Source organism: Lissotriton vulgaris, chromosome 2_1, assembly GCF_964263255.1.
Source record: "Lissotriton vulgaris chromosome 2_1, aLisVul1.2, whole genome shotgun sequence".
NCBI classification, from domain to species: Eukaryota; Metazoa; Chordata; class Amphibia; order Caudata; family Salamandridae; genus Lissotriton; species Lissotriton vulgaris.
The window spans coordinates 170,998,247-171,012,761 of NC_141687.1; positions in this window are offsets into that span (position 1 = coordinate 170,998,247).

A 14,515-nucleotide genomic window follows, 5' to 3' on the forward strand; every position below is an offset into this window, starting at 1 on the left:
TGCATGTTCATGGCAGCAAACATCAGGGCTTAAATGGGATTTTAAAAAAGTGTGCAGTCTCAGAAGGGGGCAGCTAGGCATTCTTTTCGAGGAACGAAATACAATTAAGGGCCTGGCTTAGATAACGTAACCTAAAATCCTTTGCTACCGCAGCCGACCACCCGAGCAGTATTTTGGTGCCTCTCCATGAGCTTCTATTACTGGATCGAAACATATCACACAGCAATGGCCATGCACCTCACATAAGCCAGACCTGTTGGGTTGACCAATGCTTGTTAGCAGTACCAGATGAACGAATAACGGGCAATATTTAATTTCTGAATTTGTGAGACTGTGATTTAAACATTTCTACGGTCTGTGTGAGTGGTAGTGGTTTCTGAAGTGTCTCGATCACTCGTGTTCTTCCTTTCTCACCGCTTTCTTGCGCATTATCTTGGTTAGACATTTACGTCTTTTTCTCCTGATACCTTTTCTGAACCCCTCCATCTGCACCTCTGGTATTTTATCCCTCTCCTGCTCAGCAACCTCTTTTCACTCTCGCCTGCACGCACTTCCTTGCATATCCTACTCTTCACTCCCACGCACACGCAAAACACCCACTCACATGTAAGCACTACAATTTCTTCTACTTTTTCCTTTTCAATATTTTGACATCCATGTGCCTCCTTCACACACTTTCCCATTGTCACAATTACAATTTGCACACCTGATTACAGCTGTGTGCGCTCAGTAGAGAGGCCAAGGACTGGCTGAGCATGTAGTGTAACCGATTTGTCACTCACCGATAGGCACTGTGAAAAGCTTGCACTGCTTTGGGCCTGAACTCCAGAGGTCTCAACTGTGGTCCGTTATAGACACCCACATAACAAACTCACACGGACTCCGCGTTGTGACTCATTTCACAGTACACACTATACATGAGTAATATGTTGCATGACTAAAACTACCGTAATCCAACATCCTGGGAAAAGCAAACACTATTAGGGAGTGCAAGAGTCAGTAAAACATTTGAAATGTCAACAGGAACAACTAGAGGTGGGCGAACCACTGAAAGCTCACGCCAGGCTCAAGTCTGAACCCTGGCTCTGGCTCAGCTCGAGGTCCTGTTGAAACCTCGAGCCCATAATGAGACGAGCTTTCATGTGGCTTTTGGTGCCACCTTCTCTTTACCCAGGATGTGGCGTTTCGACCAGAGCTTCTTACTTTGGACATGGTGAACCAAGTTTGAGTCTCAGCGTTGGCTTACCATTCTGTGATTCTGGGCAAATCACTTAATCTCCCAATGCTTATAACCAATGCATTTGAACTTGTGTAATTTAACTGGTGCTCATGTAAAGCGCTCGGACTTCGGGTCGAGTTTGTGCTATATTTACAAAATGTACTAGGAGGTAAAAACAAATAGATGCCCCGTTTACTGGCTGATTTATACACAGTGAAACCAGAAAACCTGGATGAATCGTGGTGTCCCTGTTTAAATTGTGTGATCTTAAGCAAGTATTTTATTTCACCTTAACTCTTTTTTTTCATTATCACGTGATGAAAGCACTTTCAAATACATAGTTCAGACTACCAGTTGTACTAAACCATTACTTTTAATAAGTGCCTCTCAGTGCAGTGCTAGAATGTGCCCTATTCTTCTTTTTGAATTTTGAAGGGGCTGGACTCTTGCACGGGCTCTAAGAGTGAGTCAGACCCTTGGCTCGGCTCTGGTTCGGCTCTCCCTGCTCATTTGCTGGCTCGCCGACCTCCAGGAAACACATCTCCGACATGCATCACCTTAATGTTTTTTACCATCATCATGCAGACATCGATCAGCGCTTTTGCCTTTAAAGTCAAGGACATTATAATGTGGCCAATGTCAGTTTTTTTAATTATTGCCGGGTCTGGACCTAGACGGACTGGACTCTTGCCACTGAAAGTCCTGGCCAACACTATCAGGAGCCTTGTCAAAGACTGGGTCTACTGCATGTGCTGCTGGGACACGGTATTAGAGGCCATCACCCTCTTTCCAGAAGACTTGTAAGCGCTTCCTGTAACATGCAGATGCCTATGATCGGCTCGGTTGCTAATAACACCCAGAGGTATTGGTGTAATGAATAAAATGCTTTTCATGCTAAAGGCGCCTCCTGCAGGAAGGCAGGTCAATCCACAGCCTGCTCTCAGCAGCCTAAACTAAACAAGGACAGCACCAACACTGCAAACATGAGAGGCATCACGGACAAACATACGCCTCACAGACAGATCCTACAGTCCAAAGACAGCCAAACACTTGGACCTCATTTAGAGTGCAGCGTTAATACCGCCCCCCGGCCAACCCCGTGAGAATGGGGAATAACATGATGATGTATCATGTTTTCCTCTTTCCAACCCCCAGAACTCAGAATCTTGGGCCCCATTCACAAAGCTATTTACCACTGTAAACAAAGGCTTACAATGGAAAATACAGCTCGATCTCAGAACACGTTTACGGCCGAAAATAACTCATTACCTCCTCGTCCTGTCTTCCTCGCCACAGTAATATACATATGAGCCTCCGGCTCCACACAGAACTCCAAGTAAAATAAAAGAGCAGCGCTCTAGTCTCCCCTCCCTCCTCCAATATGGCCCCAGAGGCTTCCACCAATCCCATAAAAGGACACATATCAAGCAACTCAGCCTGTTCTTTTTTTCTGCACTTCTCCGAGTGCTGTGGTTTCCATGCTGGTCAGGTGAGTGGGACGGGGTTCCTGCTTTAGCGGTTCCCCTTGTCCTGTGGTATATAGTTGGGGGAAGTTAGTTTGCTGTGTGATGCCTTATACTGGTTTTTGCATTATTGGACCTTCGTTTTATTAATGTTTTGTTTCCCCCTTCTATTGCCTGGATGCCTCGTGTCCTGCTTCAGCGGACTTCCGTGGTTTGGTTGGTAGGCTGGTTTGCAATTTTCGTTTTGCTTTCCTTTCCCGGCCGCGCGTCCTGCTGAGCGGACGTTACACGGCCGGGTGCGGGATCTCTGGGAGCCGGGGGCTTCCGTGTGTGATTTTGCCGGTCTACGGCCTTACCTGCTGCCGGTTTTCACGCCGGCGGCGTTTCATGCCTCTTCGTTTCCTGCAGAGCGGGAGGCGCGTTTGGGGCTGTTTGGGCTTGGCGCGCTGCGGTCTGGGCATCTTCCTACTGCGGCGCGCGGCTCTTCCGGATGTTTTATTGCCTTCGGCTTCAGTCCGGGTGGAGTTTGTTGGGTTGCCTAGCAACCTGGGGTCCTATTTTACCGGGCTGTTCTTCGTTATGCCTGTGTTTGTTTACTTTCACTTGGCTGTCGGTCATGGATTCTTCTAACGTGGATGATCCTGATACTTTGGACGTGGCTTCCGGTTCAGGGGTGCATGTTCCCTCTATGGAAGTTTTGCAGCAGATGATAAATACTGCTGTTTCTGCTGCTTTGCGGGGTCATGTTCCTGTCCCTCCTCCTAAAATGGCGAGGGTTGATGGCGATGCTGCTGATGCTGATTCCGCGAATGAGGAGGAGGTTGATGTCAGGGGTCGCTTTGTGCAAGGTACCGACCTGAAGGAGGTGCTGGGCCACATTCGCGAAAACTTGGTGTTCCCTGCTTCTGTGGTGCCTCTGGAAGACGATCTGTTCTCGCAATATCGTCGTCCCGAGCCTGATTCTTTGCCTCTCCATTCCTCTGTCTTGAAGGTCCTGGAGAATGAATGGGAGGATGTGGACAAAGGTTCCTTTCCTCGTTTCTTGAGTAGGAGGTACCCTCTTCAGGATTTTGCGGTGAAATACCCTGCCTCCGTGAAGGTTGACTCTTTGTTGGCGAGCATGTCTTCACATGGGTCCGTTGTCTCGGAGGGCTCTTCTCCTGCGGACCCGGTTGACCGTAAGGTGGATGGTGCTGTGAAACGCACTTTTGCGGCTGCAAATTTTTCTATCAGGGCGGCGGCCTATTCATCTTACACTATCCAGTCCTTGCTCAAGGATTTTCAGTCTCTGTCGGAGTTGTTGGACCAAGGGGAGGATGTTTCTTCTACCCTGGCGATGATGGAGCAGCAGGTCCGTCTGCTGTCGGATGTCTCCTTTGATTCGCTGGGGGCTGCTGCTTCTGCGGCCGGATCCTCTGTGGCTGCGAGGCGTCAGTTGTGGCTCCGTTCCTGGAAAGCTGATGCTGCACAGAAAAACTTTCTTATGAAAATCCCTTTCTCTGGGGTTAAACTTTTTGGTTCGTCTCTTGACGACATGGTGAAGAAGACGGCGGAGGACCGTAAACTGCTTGCTCCTGACCGTCCTGGCAGATTCCGTGCTTTTGGTTCCCAGCGGTCTTTTGGTACCTCGAAGAGGGGTCGGGCTGGTCAGCCCTTTCGTGGACGGGGGCGTGGCCGGGGTGCTCCCTCCTTTGATAAGTCCCGGTTCTCCGGCGCTTCTGCCTCCTCCGCTCCTGCTTCCAAATCCTGACTGGATCGCTCCTGGTGTCGGTCCGGTTGGGGGTCGACTTTCTTGCTTCATGGACTCTTGGCGCGAGACTGTGTCAGACCAATGGGTGCTTCGCGTGATTTCGGAGGGGTTGCGCATTGGATTTGCCCGGACGCCCCCAGACTGTTTCAAGGCCACTCCTTGTCCCAGAGATCCTGTGAAAAGGTTGGCGCTTTTGGAAGGCATCGCTTCCATGGTGGTCAAAAAGGCGGTGATTCCTGTGCCCTGCGATCAAGTGGGGAAGGGGGTGTATTCCATACTTTTTCTGGTGTCCAAGCGCACAGGGGATCTTCGACCAGTGATGGACCTGAAGTGGGTGAATACTTTCGTCCCTCACCAACGGTTCAAGATGGTTTCCCTGCCTTTGATCCTTCCTCTGATCTCTCGGGGGGTTTCCTTGCTTCGATCGACCTGAGGGATGCTTACCTTCATGTTCCTCTTCATCCGGATTTTCAGAAGTTTTTCCGGTTTTGTGTGCAGGGTCGTCATTACCAATTCCAGGTATTGCCTTTTGGACTCTGCTCTGCTCCACGGATCTTTACTAAGATTCTGGCTCCTCTTATTGGACATTTACATGGAGAGGGAGTTAGTGTTTTTCCTTATCTGGATGACATTCTAATTTCTGATTCTTCTCTTCCTAAGGCGGAGTTGCATGTCCAGAAGGTGTGCCATGTCCTGACGCATCATGGGTTCCTCGTGAATGTGCCGAAGTCCTCCCTGGTTCCTGCACAAGAATTGTCTTTCATTGGGGCTCTGTTCAAGACTCAGTTGGGGATGGTGTTCCTGCCCCCTCCCCGTGTTTTGTCCCTGATGTCTGCTGTTCGCTCCCTGTTGGTGGGGGTTTCTCGTCCTGTGAGCCTGTGGTTGCGAGTTCAGGGTCTGATGTCGGCTTCCTTGTTGACGGTGCCGTGGGCTCGCCTTCATATGTACCCGGTGGTGTCCCACATTTTATCGCATTGGGACCCCTGTTCCCTCGATATGGATGTTCTGGTTCCTATGTCGGAGGAGGTTCGGGTGGTCCTGGGTTGGTGGTTGGACGAGGGTCATCTGTCCAAAGGCCGCCCTTTTCTGATCGTTCCCACCCGTGTGGTCACTACCGATGCCAGCCTGCTGGGATGGGGTGCTACTCTGGGGGTTTCGGCGGCTCAAGGGATTTGGCCTCAGTCGGTTTTGTCATGTTCCTCCAACTTCAAGGAACTGAAGGCCGTCCTTCTGGGTCTATTGGAATTCTCAGCTCTTGTTCAGGGTCACCACGTGCAGATCCGGACGGACAATCAGGTTGTGATGTCATATGTGAACCATCAAGGGGGGTGCAGGGTTCGCTCCCTCAGTTGCCTGGCTCGTCGGATTGGTTCTTGGGCGGAGGTGCATCTGATGTCCCTGTCTGCCATCTACCTACCTGGTGCGGAGAACACTGTGGCGGATTGTCTGAGCCGGGTGTTTCCTTCCATGGGATCCTTGTCTCTCACGAGGTGGATGTTCAGGAGGTTGCGGATGATGTTTGGTTGTCCGATTGTGGACCTGTTTGCCTCCCAGGACAATGCCCAGACCCGTTGTTTTTGCACGATTATGCCTTGCCGGGACGCCTGGAGGGTGGACGCCCTTTCGTTCCCTTGGCCGGAGGGTCTGCTGTATGCCTTTCCCCCTGTTCCCCTGCTTCCGGCTGTGCTACAGAAGATCAAGAGGGAGGGGTCGTTGGTGCTTCTGATTGCACCTTTTTGGAAGCGTCGCCCTTGGTTTCCCCTTCTGAGGGAATTGGCGGTGTCTCCGGGGTGGCCCTTGCCGTTCGTGCCGTATCCTCTGATGGGTCCGCTTCTTCCGCTGCCTGTGTTCCGTTCCCTGGGTCTGCGGGCCTGGCTCTTGAGAGGGAGTCTCTGATACGTGGCGGTTGTTCGGTGGCTGTGGCTGGTGTCATTCAGCAGTCACGGAGGCCTTCTACGCTTAAGTCTTACGCCAAGCATTGGGATCGTTTTGCTTCTTGGTGTGTTGATCGTGGGCTGACGTTGGATTCTTTGGATCCAGCTCGCATTCTGGACTTTCTGAACGATGGGTTTGTGTTGGGTTTGGCCATTTCGACCCTTCGGGCTCAGTGGGCCGCCATTCGGGCATTTCATGTCCTGCCTTTGGTTTCCATTTCTCCGTTGGTTGCTCAACTTTTTAAGTCTCTTTCTTTCCAGCGGCCACGTCCTATCATGTGTCCTCCTCCTTGGGACCTTCCTTTGGTTTTGCGTTCCTTGCAGTTGGCTCCGTTCGAGCCTTTGGAGTCTGTGGACCTGAAGTTTTTGACTCTCAAGGTGGTGTTTCTGGTGGCGATTGCCTCTGCCAGGCGTGTGGGAGAGTTGGGTGCTTTCCTTCGTTCTGCCCCGTTTTTGTTGGTTTTGGCGGACCGTGTGGTCTTGCGCCCTCATCCCACCTTTGTTCCTAAAGTGGATTCTTTTTTTCACCGGTCTGCCGAGGTGGTTCTTCCGGTTCTGTGTCCTGATCCCTCCTCGGCTGAGGAGTCCCTTTTGCACCTCTTAGATGTTCGGCAATCCTTACTGATTTACATTTCTCGCACTTCTCCCTTTTGTAAGGTTGACTGCTTGTTTGTAAATTATGGTTTGTCGCGTCAGGGTATGAAGCCCTCCCTGTCCACGATCAGTCGGTGGATTAAGGAAGTCATTCTTTTGGCCTATTCTTCGGTGTCTGTGGTTCCATCTCTTCCTGTTCAGGGTCGTTCCACCAGGTCTGTTGCTGTATCCTGGGCTTCTTTCAAAGGGGTGTCTCTGGAGGATGTTTGCAGGGCTGCTACGTGGTCTTCTCCGCATACGTTCATGTCCCATTACCGCCTCCAGATTGGGGGTGGGGGTTCTGTTTCGTTTGCCTCTTCTGTTTTGACTGCTGGGGTGCCTTAAGTGGTTGTCCATTTTTTGGGTTGTTGTGCCTCTGTATATTAAAATATGTTTCGCTGCACTGATGTTGTGGTCTGTTTTCCTTACATGAAGCTGATTGCTTTGGTATCGGCTCATATGTATATTACTGTGGCGAGGAAGACAGGACGAGGAGGTAATGCCCCGGTTACTTTTCATTACTCCGAGTCCATGTCTTCCTCGCCACAGTATAGTTTCCCTTCCCTCCCGGCCCTGGTGGTGGCTTCATGTCTGCGGCTTGGTTTTCAGGCTGAGTTGCTTGATATGTGTCCTTTTATGGGATTGGTGGAAGCCTCTGGGGCCATATTGGAGGAGGGAGGGGAGACTAGAGCGCTGCTCTTTTATTTTACTTGGAGTTCTGTGTGGAGCCGGAGGCTCATATGTATATTACTGTGGCGAGGAAGACATGGACTCGGAGTAATGAAGATTACCGGTAAGTAACCGGGGCATTTGCACCCAACAGGAAGTACCAAAAAGGATTGCTGGCAGGCGTTAAAGGATTTACTACTGCAGATTTCTCCATCACGAGCGCGGAGAAATCTGAAGCAGAAACTTGTATGCAGTCGGGGGAAGGGGGTGTTATGAGGCATGGTTTGCCCTGTGAGGTTGAAATCAGGCACAACCATGTACATTTGTGGAAATTCAAACACTCCGATCCAACCCCTTCCAATCCTGGATATAGCCTGAAAATGACCCCAGCCACTGGGACTGGCACTGCTCTCCTCATTAGATATGGACACAATGTACGAGAGAGAAAAACACCAAAGAAGGAAAGGAGTCAGTGAAAGATGAAAAAAACAGTAAGAAAGAATGGATACAGGGAAGAAAAATAGCATAAAAGAGTAACATTAAAGGGCGCGGAGTGTCTAATAGTGGATGAAAGGGGCATGAGGTGGAATCAAGACTATGCAACCCTGGTATGCGGCACCTTGACCTCCCGTTGCACCGGCCGCGGGCTTCTGAGCACAAGTTTGGAACCGGTACTTATTCTATTACAAACTGCGAGGATGGGTGGGGCACAGATTACACCCACATTTGGTGGGGGTGCAGGGGAAGGGTTTTCGCCATAGGGCACATGTTTTCCCAGCAGAGGGAAAAAAAAGAAAAGCAATTGCATTTGCACAGCAGGCTCCATTAGCCCTGAGCTGAACTGTATGCTTTCTAGATTTGTGAGGGGTGGGGTGCGTGGGAGATCTCACCTGCCATGCCCAGTATGTGTGTGTGGAAATGTTTATAAGCTGAACACAAAATGTTTACTATTAAGATGCCAGGACGAGGAAGTGAAAGTAAGCAGATTCATTCTAATCAAAGTAAATTCACTCACAAATAGAGATTCATTCTAACTAAGTGGGCGTAGTTCGCGAAGTAGCGCTACGCGAAGTGCACTTCGCACTACGCAAACTTCACGTAGCACTACGCGAGCTGCGTAGTAACATGTTCGCACTGTGCAAGATGCGTTTTCAATGATTGCACAGTGCGGACAAGCATCCGGCACTGTGCAATCATTGAAAACAGCATCTTGCACAGTGCGAGCTGTAGTTTTCTGCTGCTCGAGTAGATTTTTACTCGAGCGGCAGCTTTCTCAACACGAACTGGTAGTTTCTCATTGCGAGCGGTCGCGAGCATGCGCAACCACTCGCAATGAGAAACCTGACCTCCCCGCGTTGAGAATCTCGCTGGGATGTCATTTTGCTTGCGTTGAGGACCGCGAACGAGCAAAAAAGACGCTGCACTACGCTACGCTGCACTACGCGTGTTCGCACTGTGCTACGTGCAGCTCCTGTAGTGCGAAGTTGCGCAAACTTCGCAAACTACGCGAGCATAGCGTAGTGCTTCGCCCAGGGTTAACTCTAACCAAAGTATATTTACTCGTAACCCGAGATTCATTCTATCAAAGTAAATCTACCCACAAGCCGATAATCATTCTAATCAAAGTAAATTTACTCACACATCGAGATTCATTCTAACCAAAGCACCTTTATTCGTAAACAGTCATTTTAATCAAAGTAAATCTACCCACAAACAGCTATTCATTCTAATCAAAGTAAATTCCTTCACAACTAGAGATTCATTCTAACTTTATTTGAAAACAGAGATTAATTCTAAGCAAATTAAAATGTATTTATTTACATGATTCATTAAAATCTTTGCAAAAAAGGAGTTTTTACAAACAGTAAGGGAGGGTAAAACAGAACATTTCCTGGAAATTTGGAAATATATTCAGTCTTAAAATCAAAATTACTGAAGACTAAACATAAACATCATTGTTTAAAATATTTAAAAACACAATGTCTTTATAAGTGAGGTTTTCACAGACCAGCAGTATAAGTCTCCGTTTTATCTAGTTAAAGTGCTTTGTGTCATGCATATCCTTTTCCTTTTTAGCCACTTTAAAGGTACCTAAAATATATGCACCCAAAGAATAAGGATTGGTCAAGGTTAATCACAAACATCCCAATTTTAAAGTCAGTAAACATATTTTTTCAAAATAAAATGCATATTTGCTGTGCATATTAATTTTCCTTTATAGCCTCTTTAGCCTTTTTTAGTTCCTCTGGCACCAGATTTTTTTCCTGAATTATAGACTGCGATTTTACGAGTCTAATGTTCATTTTATCCACATAAAGTGCTCTTGTGCTGTACATATTCATTCCCATATAAGCCTGTTTAGTGTAATGTTTTTTACTGGAATATAGACAGGAACTTTCCAACCTATTGTTCAGGACTATATTTGTCGGGCTCAGTGCCTTCACAATTGCTTGTCTACATGTCCGCACCCTCAATGTATTAAACATCCGCACAAGAGCTGCCTACGTTCTCTAAGAAGCACTGGGCACAGCTATATAGTAAAAATAAATGTACTGCAATTTAATACATTCTGAGCTACAGATAGTCAGTCACAGTAAAGAATGCACTTTCAAAGCAATTCATGTATATTTGCACAAACAAATAGACATTTGTACTTTATATGAACACCATCCATTCACAGGAGCCTGTCAAACCTCTACGAAGTGAACATGTCCTAACATAACCATATTCATTTTAGAAAACTGGAGTATTATTCAATTCAATATACTTTATTGTGGCCGCTAAGGCCATAAACGTACACAGAGAACATATAATACACACATTTTATAAATCATACAAAGAAAAAAATACAATATTATTTATAATAAATCCTCTGAATTGTGACATGTTAAAAGAACCTTAATGGTTTTACTTTAAAAAAGGCATATTAATACTTCTAGGTACCAAATACAGTCAAAAGAATTATCAACTGCATTATGAAGAATATAAAGGCTTTTGCATAATATCCATATAGCCCAAGAAACTTAGCAACAGGAATAGCAAGGGATAAACTAGAGTCCCTCCTCCAAATACAGACAGCAGCTAGATGGCTGTTCTGGCCTAATTGACTGCAAACGGGGGCTAAGCAGTGTCTGCGGGGTCTTGCATACGCGGGTCAGGCAAAAAGAACATGGGATACACTCTGGAGTATTACATATACAAATGCAACATTAAGCAAATATTGAAAGAGAACTTACATGGACTAAAGAACTCTACACTATGCAATATATAACTCTAATGTGATATATACCTCTCCTTTCTCATTCAATCACTTAATACAAGTTTTCAAATAGGATTAAGGCTTTTAAAAGATATCTAGGAAGTACTGACGTACATCAGTTGAACATCAGCTAATAAGTAAGAAAGGCCTTAACTTATCCTGAATAGAGACCAACCTGCCACAGTGCACCATACTACCCCACACATTATCTTTGGTGATAGGAACTATTTCAACTGCCCTTTGATGTTTTTTTTTTCATTAAACGAATTGAGAATTTAATTATGTGTCTATTCTTTTAGCTGTTATAGTCATCGCCTATTCTAAGCTTTTGCTCCATTGAAAACTTTGGGTCTTGTTTAGGGTTTGACAGAGCAGGAGGAATGCCATAAAGTACTGACAACCTGGGTTCCTCTCCTAATTGTGAAGTGGGGGAACCGCTGGGTTACTGTCAGGGGCGCAGCTTGGTCAGTAAGACTGGGGGGCATGAGCTTCAGATTTCCCAATAATCACGCTGGCACCTAGGGGTCTATTTACCAAAATCTCACAAAGCTCAGCAGACATAAATGCTGCAGAGATAAGGCACTCTCCTTCCCTCTGTATAGACCCAACACACAGTCAGGTAGCCGTGTGCCACGTACACACCTTTGTACCATAGTGCAAGGATGGCTGTGTGAGTCTAGCATAGGTTTTGTACCGGAAGGTTATCCTGCCAGTACAAAATGCAATGCTGAGACTGACTTAAAAAGTGTTCCTACTTTGTATGTGTGCTGCACGGTGTAGCACACATACGAAGTCGGAAAAGAAAGGATAAATAAAAGCATTTCTCCCTGATAGTGCCTATTTGAAATTAGCATTATTTTTGACACAACACTGTCTTTTTTTAGTAAATAGGGTTTTGTGTCAAAAACCATGAGTGGTTGCATGGGAACGCCTAGGTGCTTTTCTGCATTACTTTCAAGTGAATTTCCAACACAAAACAAGTTTCGAGCTGGAAAGCAAATTGGGGAAAAAGGATTATGCATCGATTTAAACACAATTTAAAATCTTAGCAAGTAAGATCAAGTGTGATGCGGGTGAGGAGCGGATCAAACAGTGACCGCTCTTTAAATAGATATTCAAAGTTAAACCTATATGAAAAGCATGGCCACTGCCTGAGAGGCTGGACAGTAGAGTGGAAGGCACGGGGCTGGCCCCTCTGCCAGGGGTGGGGCTATCACGCCTTTTGCCAGCCTGGCATGCACGATAGAGCTGGGTTTCATTTCATCCTCGTGCTTGGCACTGGCTGGACCCAACTCACGCGCTCCTTCTCTCCTCGGCTCCTCCCACAAGCCTTGACCCTGAGTCAGAGGGAGCTGAAGGTAAGAGACAGTGCCAGTGGTCATAGACATCCAGGAACCCAACACTGGTAAACAAGCAGCAGGGAGCTGTGGCAAAAAATAAACCAAGGGAAAATTAATCTGTAGGCAGTTTTCAGAGGGATAAAGCTAAAATAATATCCAAAACTGGGAGAGTGGGTGGTGTTGGCATGCATGCAAAGGTGACCTGCCCTTAAGACTAGTGGGTAAAGTAGGCGACTGAATGAACATGAGGAAAGTAGCATTGCGGACGGCAGACACCCTCCTGGGCAGGGCACCCATCCCATAAACGATGTGGGGGTGGGACAATGAGCACATGGAGCACAGTCACAGAGAGTGCCATCACATCACTTTCAATTCAGTGCTTAATTTGTAAAAAAAAAAGAAGAATTGCCAGGGCCCTTTTCTGGAGACCACTGCTACTAGCACCACCCAGTGCCCCTGCCTGTTTTGGCAATACCAACTACTAACCACAACACTTCTTCAAGGGTGTCAAATTGGACTATTCCAAGCCTCCGACAACTATACAAAATGGATTGGGCGGGTGGTCGTAGTCATTTTAAATGTATACATAATTAGTAAACAACTATTGTTGTGCTATTTTCAAAATTTGACAGAGCGCCCCCCATGTGGTGGACTGCCATAAGTACCGGGCCCACAATTAAGTGCTGGTCCTGAGCACCAGAAATCACTGGCTCAAATTAAGCACTGCCTTGAATATTTAGCATGGAAAAGTTCATGCAGAAAGGCGAACTCTACATATTTTAAATTCAGATTTACTTTGTAAAAGTCACAAGTATCATTTATATACATCATGGTGTAACAGTTTAAAAATGACAACAATGTGGAAATGAACATTGCATTTTAAACGGTTTTTACACAGTAAATAATATGTGCTTTCTATACGTTTTTAAAAAGTAACCCTCTTCTTGTTACTGAGACTCTTTTAGGCATATGCACCTCTTAAACCAGCTATGGGTGAATGGTGTGAAGGTAAAACTTCTTACTACCGCTATACATTACCTATCCCCGAACCCTGAAACTCCTTAATACCCCTATACACTACCCATCCCTGAACCTTAGAACTCCATACGTCCCTAAACACTACCCATCTGTAAACTCTAAAAAACACTTTCTGCCCTTTTACTATGCCCATGCCTGCAACCTAAAAACTAATTTCTACTCTTATATACTACCAATCTCTGAATCCTAAGAACTCCTGACTACCCCTATACACTGCCCATCCCTCAACACTAAAACGTACTTACTACCCATATGCACTATCGATCCATGAACCCAAAAATCTTCTTACTACTCCTATACACTTCCCAACCCGGCCTTTAACAACTCCTTGCTATCCCTATACACTACCCACTGCTGAACCCTAAAAACTCCTTACTACTGCTATACATGACACATCCCGGAAGCCTAAAACCTCCTTATTATCTATATACACTATCGCTCCCTGACCCAAGAAACTTCTTACTACTCCTATACACTACCTACCCCGGCCCTTAAAAACTCCTTGCTATCCCTATACACTACACAACGCTGAACCCTAAAAGCTCCTTACTACTGCTATACATGACACATCCCGGAAGCCTACAACCTCCTTATTATCTATATACACTATCGCTCCCTGACCCAAGAAAATTCTTACTACTCCTATACACTACCTACCCCGGCCCTTAAAAACTCCTTGCTATCCCTATACACTACCCAACGTTGAACCCTAAAAACTCCTTACTACCGCTATACACTACACATCCCGGAAGCCTAAAAACTCCTTACTACTTCTATGCACTATCAATCCCTGAATCTTAAAAAAAACCTTACTACTTTTAGCACTACCCATCCCTACCCATCCCTGAAACCTAAAAGCTCCTTGCTACCTCTATAAAATGTCCTTACCACACCTATACATTACCCACTCCTGAACCCTAAAACCCCTTACAACCCCCAAAAAGACATAAAAGCATATACCCATATATTACATGATTTTTAAAAATATTTAAATACTTTCACATTAGTGAAAGTCCTATTTTTTTATTTATTTCACTTTATAAATTGTTATCTTAAATGTAATTCCTTAAAAATAAAATATTTGTAAGTTAACATATTATTCCAAATAACAGAACAGAATTTTAGCAATAAATATGTGTATAGGTGCGTGCACACACACACACTCCTTCACATACATATATATGATTTTGTTAAAGTTAAGTCACTTACC